Source organism: Canis lupus, chromosome 33, assembly GCF_003254725.2.
Source record: "Canis lupus dingo isolate Sandy chromosome 33, ASM325472v2, whole genome shotgun sequence".
NCBI lineage: Eukaryota > Metazoa > Chordata > Mammalia > Carnivora > Canidae > Canis > Canis lupus.
In genome coordinates, this window is record NC_064275.1 from 23,794,680 (window position 1) to 23,812,490 (window position 17,811).

At 35.4% G+C, this 17,811-nt stretch overlaps 1 protein-coding gene and 1 pseudogene across 4 annotated transcripts in view; both read right to left on the reverse strand.

Annotated features, from left to right (window-relative positions):
• Positions 1–17,811, reverse strand: part of GSK3B (glycogen synthase kinase 3 beta) — a 201,296-nt gene that overhangs the window by 146,931 nt on the left and 36,554 nt on the right. The window lies entirely within an intron of this gene.
• LOC112641657 (small nucleolar RNA U3) lies at positions 2,464–2,543 on the reverse strand (annotated as a pseudogene).

The following is a 17,811-nucleotide window of genomic DNA, read 5'->3' on the forward strand; positions in this document are numbered from 1 at the left end:
AATTTTTATTTTTATTTTATTTTATTCTATTTTTTTTATTTATGATAGTCACAGACAGAGAGAGAGAGGCAGAGACACAGGCAGAGGGAGAAGCAGGCTCCATGCACCGGGAGCCCGATGTGGGATTCGATCCCGGGTCTCCAGGATCACGCCCTGGGCCAAAGGCAGGCACCAAACCGCTGCGCCACCCAGGGATCCCAAAAACATATTTATTTGAGAGAGAGAGAGAACACACATGCTCAAGTGGAAGCAGCAGGGAGAGGAAGGGAGAATCTCAAGAAGACTCCACGCTAAATGTGGAGCCCAACTTGGCCAGATCTCATGACCCTCAGATCACAACCTGAGCCAAACCAAGAGTCAGATGCATAACTGATTGTACCACTCAGGCACCCTATCCACCCCCTAATTCTTAATGCAGTTCCAACAACCATACTTTGAGAAAGAATCAGAATACCATTTAATCCCTACAATAACCTTGTGACATACACATGAAAATCATTTAACAAACAGAAGAAACCAAGGTGTTCAAAAGGTTTGGTTAATTTACCCCAGGTAACTACTCCCTTCAAAAAGTTGCACCCACAGGATTCAGAGCTATTTAAAATCAATACCCTACTATATTACTTTGCTTTAAGACCATGCCATAAAAGCAATACATAGGAGCTGAGGTCCTAAAATCAACTTTCCATTTTCAGCAAAACTGAAAATTTCAAATACTTTACAGTAGGTTCTGATACAAGTATCTATTAGATAGTGAAAAGTTTTAATTCAAAATATCCATATTTCTTTCAAACTAATTTTAATTGACTCGATTTTCATAGTTTCTTTACAAATGTTTTACTTTAAACCAAACAAACCAAAACCCAGAATGAATCCTGCTAATTTTCAACAGCCTAAACTTAAATATTATTTTACTTATGAACCATGAACAACATATGTAACATAATATGTAATATGTTAGGTTTCCTCTAAGATTTAAGGGGAAAAAAAAAGAAGGTAGAGTAACCTAGGATATTACCTGAGGTAGATTTAATGACAGAAGAATAATGCAAATTTAAGGGAGGGCAGAACATAACAATATGAAGATTACTGTTGCGGGAGAGAGAAGATGATAAGAAAGTGTACTGGGTTAGATATCCCTTAATTGGTTAGTTGCTGGTCCTGGGTATCTTTGGAAGCTGATTAGCACTGTGTATAAGGAACAGTGAGCTACTTTGGTGTTTATATATGCATCTATTTTCAGAGTTAGTTTTTCGTGATGTGGGACAGCAGCCACCACTCATATACATTTGGAGTATTATTTATTATTATTATTTTTAAAATTTTTATTTATTCATTTGAGATAGCGAGGGAGCAAGAGAACAGTAGCAGGAGAGCGAGGGGGAGAGAGAGAAGCAGGTTCCCTGCTATACAAGACCCTGACTCAGTACTTGATCCTAGGACCCAGGATTATGACTTCAGCCGAAGGCAGAGGCTTAACCAACTGAGCTATCTCAGTGCCCCATTTGGAATATTTAAAAAAAAATAAATCCAATTCTTCCTTCTCCACTTCCTCCTCTTTCTTCTTCTTTAACAGATATGCTCTATTTTTAAACTTCTGAAAAGTAATATAATGTAGGTTAGCCAAATCAACAGTAGATTCCCAAAACTATATAGAGAGGTTTAGTCTTCACATTCATTTTTTTGTTTATTGATCAGAAAATTCATGCTTCTCCTTTTTCAGTTCCCAATATTTCCTATTTAGAATAAACCCCGCCCCCACACCCCCACCAAAAAAAGGCAGTAAACATTCCTTGTATTTCTGCAAAAGTAGCAGGTCTTGTTAACCAGTGAATTATTACTTTGTATTCTGATATATCTGCTCAGGTACTTAAATGTATGCTGTCAGTTCATTGATATTGATTTTCCTCAAAATTCTGGCTTTTATTCATTTTAGATTGTCTCATGGAACCTTATATCTGAGGCAAAATGAAGCAGTTTTATAGTACAAGATATTTTTGCAGTACATCTTAAAAGGTGTGAGGACATTTACTTAAAATGTGTGGTTATACTGGACGGTTATTTTTGTGAATTTATTTTGGAACAGAAATAAATGGCTTGATTTGTTTCCATTTTTATAGGTATTGGAAAGTGTACTACTTCAGTATCACTATAAACACATAAATATCTGAGCTAAGTCACGGTTTAAGTTTTCCTGAGAACCTATTCATTTTTATTTTGCATACTTAAACTTTCAAAGGAAAAAGATGTTCTAATTTCCGAAGCAAGTGATGAACTTTTAGAACACAATTTGTTAACAGGCTAAAACTTTTCTGTATAACCTGAGGAGAAAATACACTTAAAATATTATAACTTATTAAACTGTTGAAGTGGAAATGAGGTAGGGTAGCTCGTAAGAGCTTTACAAAAATCTCATGAATTCAGTGATTAATTCCATTTCTGCAAGGGGTAACACACAAACTTTCAAATAGTGATTAATTTTTAGTTTACAGTTACAACTATATGTTACAAACTATAGAAATGATCCCTGAAAGTATAGTCTTCAGTTACAACTATATGAATAGTGATGCTGCATTTATAGTTAATAATGAATATACTTATGACATAAATATATTAAATAACATTGTCCCCACTGATTCTAATTAGTTGGAATAAAATACATATTGGTTTTTATGTTTGCCCCCGCTTCTTCCCTCTAAAAACTAGCTTAATATCCCCTCAAACTCTCCCCATAAAGATGGACTTTAGAGAACCTAGCAGTATCATGCAAATAGGGCAAAGGACAAGTCCTAGGCTCATCACTCTACAGAACAGTACCAACAGATAACTGGGTAAATTCACAAAGTAGAGTCCACTTAGCATTTCTCCCTACAAAGCTCTGTTAGAAGAGATGCTAAAAAAAAAAAAGGAAGAGATGCTAACTGGGTTCTGTTAAATAAAGGCCACTGGAATGATAAATTCCTACACTCGCAGTGGGACTATAATAAGTCTTGGTTCCTATTGTCACTAGCCTAAGAAGTATGGCTAATCCTCTTGCCAGTGGATCTTAGAAGAGTATGCTGAGTACACCTCATGCCAGGGCAGAGTACTTTCCACACTGCTGACTCATTACTTCAAGTGACAGAAGTCAAGAGGACTTAAAGGTAGGAAACACTTTCTCTTGAAAAAGAACTTTTATCTTTGGGAAATGACTATATATTCCTAACCTTGGTCTTTATCACCTCCTACTATTACCTACTTGACCTAATGATAAACTGGGACAGGACCAGCGTGAGTCAGCTAACACTGACTGCTGGAGAAATTCCTTTTTTTAACCATACCTCCAATAACGCTTCTGCGCTGTTAAAAGGAAATCAGTGGAAAAGTGAGTTCCATTTAAAATGAAAGCAAGAGATGCAATCCTATACTTCCAGTACTTGTACTGGAAATAAATCACACCTATGTAGCTTTGTAAATTAGTAATTCTCATATATATGTTTATGTTATGCATATCCTATTTTGTAAGTATTCTCTCCTATCAATGGTGAGTGTTAGGATGACAGAAAGTTTCAAAATTCTAAAGAACAGAAAAGGAAAGAATATACAATAGAATTTTTGGTTCAAATACATTGTCATTATTGATTAATTCATCACATGCTTAATAAGCACTATCTGTGTACCAGACTGCTAAGAACTAGGGTTACAAAAAATGAGTAAGATCAAGAAGGCCCCTTCGTTCATGGGAATTTCTGTTGAAAGAGCATTTATTTACTTATTAATGAATCCAGATTCAATATTTATTCAAAATATGGGTTCAGTATTTCTTATAACATAATAGGGCCAGATACCTTACCGATTATTTTAACTAAAGCCTCACTTAATCAGAACAATCCTGTGAAATGTATGAAATTACCTCCATCTCACAGATGAGGAAACAGATTCCAAGAAGTTAAGAAACTTACTAGAGATTACAAACTATTAAAAAAGGCTACATTAAAACAGCTGTTCTAATTCCAAGTGTCAACTCTATCACTAATGTATCAACCTGCTTCTAAGAAAAGGCCAAAGAGGAAAAGATACTAACTAGTCAATGCCTAGATTACTAAATTAACTCAAATCATGTATAGAAATAAAGATATAAAAATCTTTAAAAACATCCTTGTATGAACATATGGAAATAACAGAACCAAAAATCCACTGAAAACTTTTCCAAGCTGAGCTCCTCCAAGACTCTATCCAATACAACTCTCCATTCTGTACAACACTGGTACTTCACAGACAAAATGTATTTTAATAAAAGTTAGCTACAAAATAAATATTTGTAGAGTCATCCTATTTTCTCACTAATTTCCATCATAAAACTGAAACTACATACCCATTGAAGAATATTACAGTAGATGTAGTTTAAGGATTCAGAGATTTGATAAATAGTTCTATAGATCGGCAAGGTCAATAGAAAGCCATCTAATCCATTAAAGTGTCACTTTAAATTTCATCAAGAAGAAAAATACTATTTACCCCATATTGAGACCCTATACACATAACCCACCATTGCACTCCTCTGTCCAAGTACCTACATTACCCAAAAGAGAGCAAAGTAAACAGAGAAGAGAACAAATGTACCTAACAATCCAGGCACGATGGCAGATAGAGAAGAAATGGTGAACTTCAGAAGCCCATAAAAGCAACTGAACCTCGCCAATTTCATTAATAACATCCATCAAAAAGCAAGTGAATGCCATCAGGGAAATACAAATCAAAACCACAATGAGATACCACCTCACATCAGTGAAAATGGTGAATATTAACAAGACAGGAAACAACAAATGTTGGAGAGGATGTGGAGAAAGGGGAACCCTCTTGCACTGTTGGTGGGAATGTGAGTGAACTGGTGCAGCCACTCTGGAACACTGTGTGGAGGTTCCTCAAAGAACTGAAAATAGAACTGCCCTACAACTAAGCAATTGCACTGCTGGGGATTTACCCCAAAGATAACAGATGCAGTGAAACGCCGGGACACCTGCACCGCGATGTTCATAGCAGCAATGTCCACAACAGCCAAACTGTGGAAGGAGCCTCGGTGTCCGTCAAGAGATGAATGGATAAAGATGCTGTGGTATATGTATACAATGGAATATTACAACAAATACCCACCATTTGCTTCGACGTGGATGGAACTGGAGGGTATTATGCTGAGTGAAATAAGTCAATCGAAGGACAAGCATTATATGGTCTCATTCATTTGGGGAATATAAAAAATACAAAAGGGAATAAAGGGGAAAGGAGACAAATGAGTAAAAATATCAGTGAGGATGACAGAACATGAGAGACTCCTAACTCTGGGAAACGAACAAGGGGTAGTGGAAAGGGAGGTGGGTGGGGGGTTGCGGTGACTGGGTGACAGGCACTGAGGGGGGCACTTGACGGGATGAGCACAGAGTGATATGCTATACATTGGCAGATTGCAAATTGAACTCCAATACAAAAAAAAAAAAAAGCAAGTGAAGCAACATCCTCCTGCAATTAACTGTGTCCCAAGTAGACAGGATCTGATGATTTACAAATGTCCTTAGAAAACTGAATTCCAAATAAAGAGAATATTTTAGTTGTGTTATTCGACTTCTTGGGTAAATATTCCAGACAACCTGGCCAACAAAATAAGTGGACTCCAGAAATTAACCTGGACATCTTAGGTTTTCCTAATAAGAAATTTCCCAGATTTCTTACTTCTGAAAGAGTGTGAAAACAATTCTTATGGTATCGGTCCAATACATGTACACAAAGCCAAATGAACCACTAACTTTCTAATTTTCCAGCTTACATTTTCAACTATGAATAGCATTCCTACATGAATAGTTAATACACATAAACCCTCCCTCTTCTCTGAAAACTTCTTTCCCCTTCCACTGGGTTGAGCACATGAACATATTCCCTCAAGTATTTATTTCTCCCTAGACTAGACTGTCACAATTCAACAATAAATTATAAACTCCCTTTCTCACAGACATACAGCCTAATAATAACAAATATTATTTACACAATAATTGTCCAGTTATGTATTAACTGAGGTACGATTATATAAAAGAGAATTACTGGATGCAAGGGAACCTATAATGAAGGATCTGAATCTAATCAGGGTTGGGTTGCCTTGAGAAAGTGATATTTCAGTTTTAGCTTGAAAAGTTGAAGGGGACTTAAGGACAATGAGGTGGGAAAAAATAATAAAGGCACAGAAAAAGAAAGACACTGAAGGAATTCAGCAAAAGATGGGAATAAAAAAGGGTAGTCAGTCACAAAAGACCATATTATTCATGATCCTATTTATATGAGGTCCAGAATAAGCAAATCTATGGAAATGGATGGTAAGTTAGTAGTTACCAAGGGCTGAGGAGGGAGATGGGGAGGAAACAGGGAGTAACTACTAATGGGTTAAGATATTTCCTTTGGGGATGACGAAAATGTTCTAAAATTAGATTATGGTGACAGGTGCACAACCCCATATAAATACTGAAAGTAACTGAATTGTATACTTTAAATCAGTCAATTTTATGGTATGTAAATTGTATTTTAATAAAGCTGTTAAAAATAAGATAAAAATATATCCTCCCTAAAATGTGGAGGATACAGCTAAATGTTTTTTACAAAAGCCAGTGAACCTCAGCAAAGACAGAAAGGCCACCATCCGCCAGGTTAATGTATAATGTACTAAAGTTGAGAAAAGAAACAAAAACCCGCAAAAATGGAATGTACTCCTGGCTTGGTGGTGGAAAAGATGTGCAGAAAGGACTGCACTGGCTAGGGAACTTCTCTATTTACCTCACTACCACATCCCCTCAAACTACAGAAAAGTAAGTTAAAAACAACAGCCACATTCTTAGATCATAAAGATACCCAAGATAAGGTGAAAAAGAGGAAGAACTCACTAATGAATATTATATCACAACAAAAGTTCTCCGCAGAGCTGCTCAATTTAACCATAAGAAAGTTGAAAACAGGGGAACCTGCATGGTTCAGTTGGTTGAGAGTCTGCCTTCGGCTTGTGTCATGATCTTAGGGTTCTGGGATCAAGCCCCAAGAGTGGGGAAATCCCTGCTCTGTGGGGAGCCTGCTTCTTCCTCTCCTTCTCTGCCCCTCCCCCTGCTTATCTTGCTCTTTCACTCTGTCAAATAAATAAAATCTCTGAAAGAAAGAAAGAAGGAACAAAACACTGACATGAACACAACTACAGGAAAAACATGCAAAAGCCATACCAAAAACTGTATCTGGAAGAAAATAATCTAAAGACAGGAAAAAATTCCTTCTGAGAGTTCAGTGTTATAAGAGAACTTGGTAAGAACATAAAATAACTAAAACAAGAATACAAAGATAAGGTCATAAGACAACAGAAAATTTTTGAAAAGAAAATTGTTTTGGTCCTTGTATTCGTTTCCTGTGGCTGCAGTAACAAATTACAATAAACTGGGTTGCTTAAAACAACAGAAATTATTCTGGGCTGTATTCCCTCTGTAGGCTGTCAGAATGTATTCCTTGTCTCTTCTAGCTTCAGGTAGCTGTCCATGTTACTTGACTTGGACGCTTCATGGACGCATCATTCCAACCAATCTCTGACTCGATAGTCACAGAGCCTCCTCCTGTGTTTGTTCTCTTCTGTGTATCTCTTATAAGGGGACCTTTCAGTTGGATTTAGATCCCACCCAGATAATTCAGGATGATCTCATTTCAAAATCCTTAAATTAATTGCAATCTGCAAAAACCCTTTTTCCAAATAAGGTAACATTCACAGATTGCCAGAATCTGATGTGAATATGTTTTGCAGGGCCATTTTCAGCTACCACAGTTCTCAATTTGTTTCTTAGTTTACCCAAACCAGCAGAGATCTAATAAACTAGAAACAGTAATGGACAGAAGAGACTGGGTAAAATATCCATACAGGGAAGAAAGGAAGTCACAGTAATGTAGAGGGAATCAATGAAGAAACGAAAATAATTCTGGAGATGATAATAAATGTGGAAAACAAAAACGATTCAACATAATGATAATTATTGTTTCAAGAATGCATTTCAGCAAGTGAACAGAAAAAGTATTCAAAGATACAAATTTCCTTGAAAATGAGCAAATTGTACCTATAGAACAAAAAGATATAGAGTATACCAAAAAGAATGGACTCAAAATGACTGAATTAAAAAAAGATTCTATAAAGCATCCAAAACAAAAAAACTTAGTCACCTACAAGCAAGGAGGAGACAATTATGGAAAAAACAAAAGACTAGTTACAAAAAAACAGGCCAAGCTTTTTTCTACTATTGTTTGGCTCATGACTTTGGGAAGTCAAGAAACCTCCTTTGTAGACCTCAGTTACCCTCTGTAAACTGAAAGAACTGAATAAATATAAACTTTTAGATCTCCTTTCAGCTCTGAAAATGGATGGGTCCATGACAGCCAAAAGAAAAGCATAAATTTCAAACACTAGGTTTTACAGCATATTTCTCACCTTCCAATTTCTACTCAGTTACAGGGTGAGAAAGAAGGAACTTATTCTTTTAGTCATTCTTCCCATCCCCAAATCTACCATTTTTTACCTAGCAAATCAACAAATTCTTAAAATTTTATTTATTTACTTTTAAAGATTTTTATTTATTTATTCATGAGAGACACAGAGAGAGAGAGAGACATAGGCAGAGGGGGAAGCAGGCTCCCTGTGGGGAGCCTGATATGGGACTCGATCCCAGGACCCTGGGATCATGACCTGAGCCAAAGGCAGGCACTCAACCACAGAGCCACCCAGGTGCCCCAATCAATTTTTTTTTAAGTCAATACTCAAAGTAAAATAAAATTAGGCATTCTTGAACACAATTAATTAGCTCTTGCCAAATGAGTTCTTAGAAAGATTTTATCAGTTTACAATTTTACTCATCATTGTTGGAGGATTAATATTTGAAAACTGTTAAAAATGCCTTTACATTGTTCCTACATATCAAACAAGGATATTAGAAAAAAAAAGTCACTGAATAAAGAAGTATTAGGAACAGCAAGAAGGTATCTGCTGGAGCAAGAGTCATAAAAGGTAAGGTGTACATAAGGAGAGAACTGAAGGTTTAAAACTCCAGTAGTAGTTTTCAATATGAGCCAAAGAGCCCCTGTAAGGATTTGCTATTTCAAGGGGGTCTCTACACAAGTCTATACACAAATCAACCATGGTTGGAATAGAGCAATAAATAACATCATACACACATACACACGTATATTCTTAAATATGAAGTCCTGTTTTATATGAGCTCCTGCTTTGATTAAGTATAATTTTCCTAAAAAGTAGCAGCAGCAACAACAAACAAAGCCTTTCACCTAGTATTTCCCTTGCCAGGAATATGGTAGGGAAAAAAGTAATCAAAAACTAAGAAAAAATGATTGACTTCTATTATAGATACTCAATGAAGCACTATATATAGTATCACTAAACTGGAACCAATATACATGCCCAATAACAGAATCATTAGGTAAATATATGTTCACACTGGACAGAGTATTTAACAGCCATTAAAATTACATTTTCAAAGAATACTGAAGGAACTTTGTAAGAAAATATTCATGATATAAGATTACATGAAAAAGCAGGTTACAAACTGCTATGCACTATGTGATTCCAATTTTGTAAACAAATGTTACATAGACAATTACACCAAAATATAAACAGGAGTTTTCTCTGGATGATGAGAATACAGGTTAATTTTATTTTCTTTTTTGTACCTCTCTGTAATTTTTGAATTCTCTACAACTAAGTATGTAATTTTTTAAAAGATGAATTTGCTTAAAGTTCTAAGAAGATAACTCTTTTCATAAAGTATTATTATAATCTAACATTTCTTCACTGGGGTCTAAAAAATCCAAGCATGCTTAGGGAACTATTTAAAGTAAAAATGAGCAAATGTATACTACCTGAATAACTTATCCTTAGTTCTAAAATTCAGCATAAAAGCATTATGAAGAAATGGATTGAGTGCCTCCTTCATGGTCAATGTTTACTGTTCCAAATAAGCACTGATTCTTGTACACAATACAGAAAAGAATGACAAGAAAATAAGCGTAATAAATCATAAATTATGATGTATGTCTAAAAAATTTCCTAAACCGTTATATCTGTATTCAGATTCAACTTTTATGAACCATCCTGTGACTATTCTTTTAAATCCTAGAACAATCAAGGAGATATAACTATTTAACAGATGAAAGAATTGAAGAGGCCAGCCCAGAGCCTTACCACATCACAAATGGAACCTGCTAAAGCTGATTTACCTCACCAAAAACTGTTCCTCCCCCAAAAACTATTTAAAACTGTCTCAACACTACAGCCATAGATCCCTCCAGCCTATGAAAGATTTCAAGGACTAAATCTACCACGTCATATCTTTGTTTACCTAAGTCTTCACCAGAAATGCAAGCCTTTCCCATTTGTTATTATATATTCCTGAATCTACTCTACATATCCATCTTATCTGAGTCAATTCCTCATTCCTGCCCTTTCTGGAATGTCCTCTCAATTACCAGTCTGTAACCAACAAACTCCACCTTCCAGCCTTAAGAAAAATGTAACTACCTCAAAGACACTACTTTCATAAATCTCACAAAGGCTAAGGTTATTCAATTACTCCACACATCTCAAAATAACATCCTCCTTGCTCTTTATTCCCATTTCAGGACCTATGGTCATCTACAACAACAAAAAACCCATTTCTGATTACTTGAGGCCCTATGTTGCTTCCTCCTCTACCAAATTCTAAATGTTGGAGTTCTAAGTTTGTTCCTAGATTTCCTTTCTCTTCTGTCTCTATAATCTCCCCAAATTATTTTAGGCATTCCCAGAACTTAAAATACTTGGCATTTGAATTATCATTTGAGACCTGTTGGTTCTCCAACTTACTTCTGTAGCCCAGACTATTCTTTGAACCTTTTATAATCCACTTTCTACTTCAGAATTACACTTGTCGGGGCACCTGAGTAGCTCAGTCAAGCACCAAACTCTGGGTTTCAGCCCAGGTCACGATCTCAGGGTCACAAAATTGAGCCCTGCATCAGTCTCTATGCTGGATGGAGCCTGCTTAAAATTCTGTCTCCCTCAGCCCCTCCCACCCTCACATGGGTGCTTGTTCTCTCTCTCTCTCTCTCTCTCTCTCTCAAAAAAAAAAAAAAAAAGTTACACTTGTCTATCTCATTCCTCTGATTAAAACACTGGCAGGGCTTCAAAATGTTTTACAAGACTGGTTTGACTCTCAAGCCATTCTTCCTCTTGCTCACTATAATTCGTTACACTACGCTTCTTTCAATTTATTGAATACACAAAGCTCTTTGCCTCTTCGGGACTTCTTATATGATGTTTCACTTTGCCTAAAATGTTTTTTCTAGCCCATTAGCCCATTCCTTTTTATCCTTTAGGCTTCAGCTTAAAAGTCATTTCCACAGAGATGACTTCTCTATCCAAATCTAAATTTCCTCTGTTATCCTCTCACAGTAACTAGTTCTTTTTCTTCAAAACACTTATTATTTGTAAATAAGTAAATACACAAATAATATCCTAACCATATTAAGCATACAAACTACATCTTTGGAATGAATAAAAAAAAAATCAATCAATGAATGGGATTGCCCACAACCATATAGTTAACACACAAAAGATTCGATCTAAATTTTAATATACAATAATGTCCCTATAATTCATCTCAAACATATAGCTACATTTAATATTTAGATTTGATAATCCTTATTTTAAAAGGATATGGGGCAGCCTGGGTGGCTCAGTGGTTTAGCGCCGCCTTCGGCCCAGGGCGTGATCCTGGAGACCAGGGATCAAGTCCCACGTCAGGCTCCCTGCATGGAGCCTGCGTCTCCCTCTGCCTCCCCCTACCCTCTCTCGAATAAATAAATAAAATCTTAAAAAAAAAAAAAAAAAAAAAGGATATGGTATAGTTTCGAGTTATCTTATAATGTAAAAATACAAGGACCAGAATACTAAGAAATGTAACAGAAGGTCTGGATTTTCAAAAAAAGTTTTAATTTCAACACTTCTCAAAATATTCCTAAAATGCTTTCTAATGTGAATAAACAAGAGACCACTAATATAGAGGTTTCATATTTTAAATAATATAATATTTTGGAATGAAACATACATAAAAATTTCCAGAAAAAGTAGTAATCTATATTCTTAAAAGAGCCCACAAAAACCCACCTAACAATGGTTAAATAGGCCTTAGTACTAATTGCACAAATCTGAGTTCTGGGTCCAAGAAGTAGGACTCTAGTGAAAGAAGGCTGAGGATAAACAGAAGAGTTCATTTGAGTCCCTGGGTAACCAGCTTGTTTTTGGACTCTGCCACATTCTAACCCTCTTTTCCCCATGCCCAGACTGATGCATTCAACAAGGGACACAGTATGAAATAGAAGGAGAGAAGGAAAAAAGTACTTATTAAACACCTGACAAGTACAGCGTTGGGTATATCGTACTTCACTTACTCCCACAATGCAGTTATTATCACCTTTTGTTTTCCATGGAGTGTTTAACCCTAAGCCTATAAACTCTTTCCACTATTTCTTAAGCAACCTACTCTAATAATTGTATAATTAACTGTTCAATGTGCTGTCCACAAAGAGTTAAGACACGTCTGCATTTTTCACCAATTTTCATATAAAGAGCTCAAAATCTCTCAGGTGAATGGATGACTGAATCAATAAATGAATGAATGAAAGACCAAAATAAACTCAAGTATCATATCCTCTGTGCTTTCCTAACCATTCTAAACTACAATGATTATTTTTCCTGCGAGTGACACTGATTCTACTTGTGCTATTTAATAGTCACTAACTAAAATTGAAGCTATTAAAGACCAGAAAGTGATTAGTCTGAATTGAGATGTACTATAATACCTAACAGATGATGAGACTTAGTATAAAAAATAGAATGTAAAGTATTTCAATAATTTTTATATGTATTACATGTTGAAATGTTAATTTTTATATATGGGGTTAAATATATTACCCAAATTAATTGTACTTAATTTTTAATGTGGCAATTAGAAAATTTTAATTATTTATGTGCCTTGTAATATATTTTTACTGAACAGTACAGATCTATACCATCAATCCATATATACCAGCTTATGTATTACCATCTCTTTTGTTATTTAAATATCCATGTGTTTATGTTTCCCTAAAATGAAGTGTCCCTAGGCTTATAATATTACAATACGAACTGGAATATACTTTTTCAAACAGATGTATTAAGTTGTGATTCACATAATTCACCCACTTAAAGTGCACAATTCAATGATTTGTAATATATTCACAGGATCGTGCATCCATCATCACAATTTCAGAACATTTTTGTTACACAAAAGAGAAACTCTGCACCCCTTACCCATCATCCTCAAATCCTTCCATCCCGCTAGTCCCAGGGAAACACTAATCCACTTTCTAGCTCTATAGATTTGCTGATTTTGGACACAATATATAAATGGAATCACGTGGTCTTTAATGATTGGCTTCTTTCACTTAGAGCGTTTTTCAGTTTCAACCATGTTATATGGTACATTTTGATTTCTCAGGATTACTCAATAATATTCCATTGTATGGATATACCACATTTTGTTTCTCCATCATCTGACAGACATTCCGGTGTTTCTACTCTCTGGCTATTATAAATAATGAAGCTATGAACATTCATGTACATGAACACTATTATATATCTGAAACTGCTGGATCATATGGTCACCTGATCTCTAACTATGTAAGGTACTATCTCGTTGCTTTCCAAAGCAGCTGCACTGTTTTCCATTTTCATCCACAGTTTCTGAAGGTTCTAATTTATCTACATCCTCACAAACTTGATATTGTGACTTATGATTCTAGCTATTCCAGGGGATGTAAAGTTGTATTTCACTGTATCATTGATTTAGATTTTCCTGATGGCTAATGATGTTAAACATCTTTTCATGTGTTTATGGACAATTTATTTTCTTTGTAGAAATGTCTGTGCCAAATTTTAATTGAATTACTTTGTCTTTCTTATCGAGTTATAAGATTTATTTATATTTTCTAGGTACAAGTCCTCTATCAGATACACAATTTGCAAATATTTTCTTTCTGTAGATTGTCTTTTCTATTTCTTGACGGTGTTTTGATGCATAAATGTTTTTATTTTTGATAATGTTCAATTTATTTCTTTTTGTTGCTTGTGCTATTGATGTGACATCTAAGAAGCCACTGTCTAATTTAAAGTCACAAAGATTTAACTCCTTCTTTCTCCTAAGAGTTTTATGTTTAGCTCTTCACACAGGTCTTTAATCTATTTTGAGATAATCTTTGTATATGGTATGAAGTAGTTCAACTTCACTGCTTTTACATGTGGATATCCATTTGTTCCAGACTGTGGAAAAGACTATTCTTTTCCAACTTGTCTTGGTATCCTTTTCAAAACCAACTGATCATAAATGTCAGGGTTTATTTTTTTCTAACCCAAGTATCTCAGAATGTGACTTTAGAAACAGGGGCTATAGAGGTAATCAAGTTAAAATGAGGTTATTCGGGTGGCCTCTAACCCAAGGTAACTGGTGTCCTAATAATAAGGGGACTTTTGCACACAATCACATGCAAAGGGAAGATAATGTGAAGACATACAGGGAGAAGACATCCAGGTGAATGGAGTGATGCACGTACAAGCTAAGGAATGCAACAACTGTTGGCAAATACCAGAAACTCTAAGAGGCAAGGAAGGATTCTTCCCTACAGCTGTCAGCACATCGCTTGTCCAACATCTTGATTTTTGATTTCTAGCTTATGAAACTATGAAACAATAAACTTCTCTTGTTTTAAGCCACCTGGTTTTGGGTACTTTATGTCAGTCCTAGAAAACTAATACAGATCCCTTACATTTCCATATAAATTTTAAGATCAGTTTATCAATTCCTGCAAAAAGGCAGTTGAAATTTTGATGGAGATCACACTGAACCTGTGTATGACAAGAGTACTGCCACCTAAAACAATATTAAGTCTTTTAATCCATGAACATGGAATGTCTCTCCATTTATTTAGGTCTTCTTTAATTTAGGTCTAATTTAATGTCTTGTAATTTCCAGAAGTTTTGTGCTTCTTTTTTTAAATTTTTTAATTTTTTATTTATTTATGATAGTCACACACACAGAGAGAGAGAGAGAGAAGCAAAGACATAGGCAGAGGGAGAAGCAGGCTCCATGCACCGGGAGCCCGACGTGGGATTCGATCCCGGGTCTCCAGGATCGCGCCCTGGGCCAAAGGCAGGCGCCAAACTGCTGCGCCACCCAGGGATCCCAGTTTTGTGCTTCTTTCATTAAATTTATTAAGCAATCAAATTTATTGTTAAATGTTACATATTTTACTTCTTTTGACGCTACTGTAAATTGAACTGGTTTCTTATAATTTATCAATTTTACTACCTAAAAATACAACCGATTTTTTTAACATTGATTCTCTATCTTGCTGAACTCATCAAATTTAATAGTGGATTTCTTTACATATCTGCAAACATAGTTTTACTTTTTTTTTTTTTAAGATTTTTTATTTATTTATTCATGAGAGACAGAGAGACAGGCAGAGACACAGGCAGAGGGAGAGCAGTCTCCAGGCAGGGAGTCCGGGCCCCCAGGATCCCACCCTGGGCCAAAGGCAGTGCTAAATTGCTGAGCCACCCGGGCTGCCCAGTTTCACTTCTTTCTGACCAATCTGGATGCTTTTTCTTTTTCTTACTAAAGTGCCCTAGCAAGAACCTCAAATACAATGCTGAACAGAAGTGGCAGAAGTATGTATCCTTATTTTGCTTCTGATCTTAGGGGAAAGCATTCATTTAGTCCTTCACCATCAAGCATGATGTTCGCCTGTGGTTTTTTCATAGCTGCCCTCATTAGGTAGAAACTCCTTCCTATTCCTCACTTGCTGAATATTTTTATCATGAATGGAATGTACTTTTTAAAAGTCTCTGTAGTTTACACATATATAGCTTGTTGGCGCTCTGTGGTGTACTGAATGACTAACACCAGCATCAGGTACAACTTGTCAAAAAAAAAATGTCTTGGGTGTTTTTTTTTTTTAAATCTAGCAGGAAAATATAAATACTGGTTTATTCTGATAATTCAGAAGATATCCTCATTAAGAATATTTATGTTGTCTAATTCTGATCACTAGAGTTTTTTTGTTGCTTTATTTTGTTTTGCACATCCTCAGGGTATCACCAATTTTAGCTTCTAAGAGAAGGGGTACCATGAGTCATTTAGTTGCCAAATGACTCTGAGAATAAAGACTTAATTTAAAAACAAATCTGGAATCCGACTTTCGGTTTCAACTCAGGTATGATCTCAGGGTCATGAGATCCAGCCCCCTGTCGGGCTCTGTGCTCAGTGTGGAGTCTGCTTGGAATTCTTTCTCTTCCTCTCCCTCCTCCTGCTTGCTTGCTCTCTCTCTAAAAGAAATAATTAAAATATTTTTAAAAATATTTTTAAAAAGAAATCTATGCAGGAGTGCCTGGGTGGTTCAGTCAGTTAAGCATCTGACTCTTCATTTTGGCTCAGGTCATAATTTCAGGGTTGTGAGATTGAGCCCTGTGACAGGCTCTGCGCTGAGCATAGAGCCTGCTTAAGATTCTCTCTCTCCTCTCTGCAGCTCCCCCTCACTCTTGCACGCTCTCTCTTTCTCTCTCTCAAAAAAATCTATGCCACATAGCAATTTTAAGAAAGGAATTGTTTACACAGAGATTAAAGTAACAGTATACCTTGATAAAGGGTTGAGAAGTCACATTTACAAATTCTGTATCATATAAACAAATGTAACCTAAAAATCAAATTTGCTTTGACAAAACTCCAACATTCAATTATCATCCCAATATCTTATTTACCAAATACACAGAAATGCTGAGTACAGAAGTACTGAAATACCCATTATTCATTAGCAATTACTCAAAACAAATAGGGAACTGCTTAGCTTTTATTCAAGGTGTTACCCCTAAAGAACCCTGGCTCTATCTTACCCAGTCCTAACTTTAAAAAATAGACAAGAATTTCTTAGTTACATTGAAAATGGTTCCTCTATCTACTCTTTTTTTAAAAATCAAATAATGAGATACTAGAAAAGAATACTTTTAAAGTAATACCTTATCCATAGCAATTAAGAAACACATGCTTCTCTGTCCAGAAATTCTGTGACAGATACTGAAGAACTGAAGACGTGTTACCTTAAAGAACTCAAACACTTACTGGAGAGAAAACTCAAACACAACCGAAATAAGAAATGATTCTAAATATATAACCAAGCAGAGTATATAATACATCATATGCAAAGGAATGAAATACATTTTATAAAGTGCTATAATTCTTCTTTCACCATCTTCTTATATACTTTGGTCTTAAGCTATTTGATGGTATTTATTGATTTTAAAAAATACTAAGCATGTTGAATGAAGCACTTTTTTTTTTTATTTAACATTTTATGCTCTTTAAATGATGGTATTCTAGGTCATTCATTAAGCTCCCTTGTGTAAATCTGCTTCTGCCAGAAAGTTCTCAATAATAACAGAAAAGGTCCAAGTGTGTTGTTTATTTCTGTTTATATTATTTCTCTACAATACACAATAAGGAATAATAGAGAATAGTGAATTAAAAGTATATAAAACACTTGAGGGTTCTTTATTATTAATAATATTGTTCCATAACTGTAATGTAGGCAAGCTATTATCCTAAATACAATTATTTAGTATAAAAATACCTTTTATAAATGAGGAAACTGAAGCACATTTAGGTAACAGTTAAGTAACTGGTCCAAGGT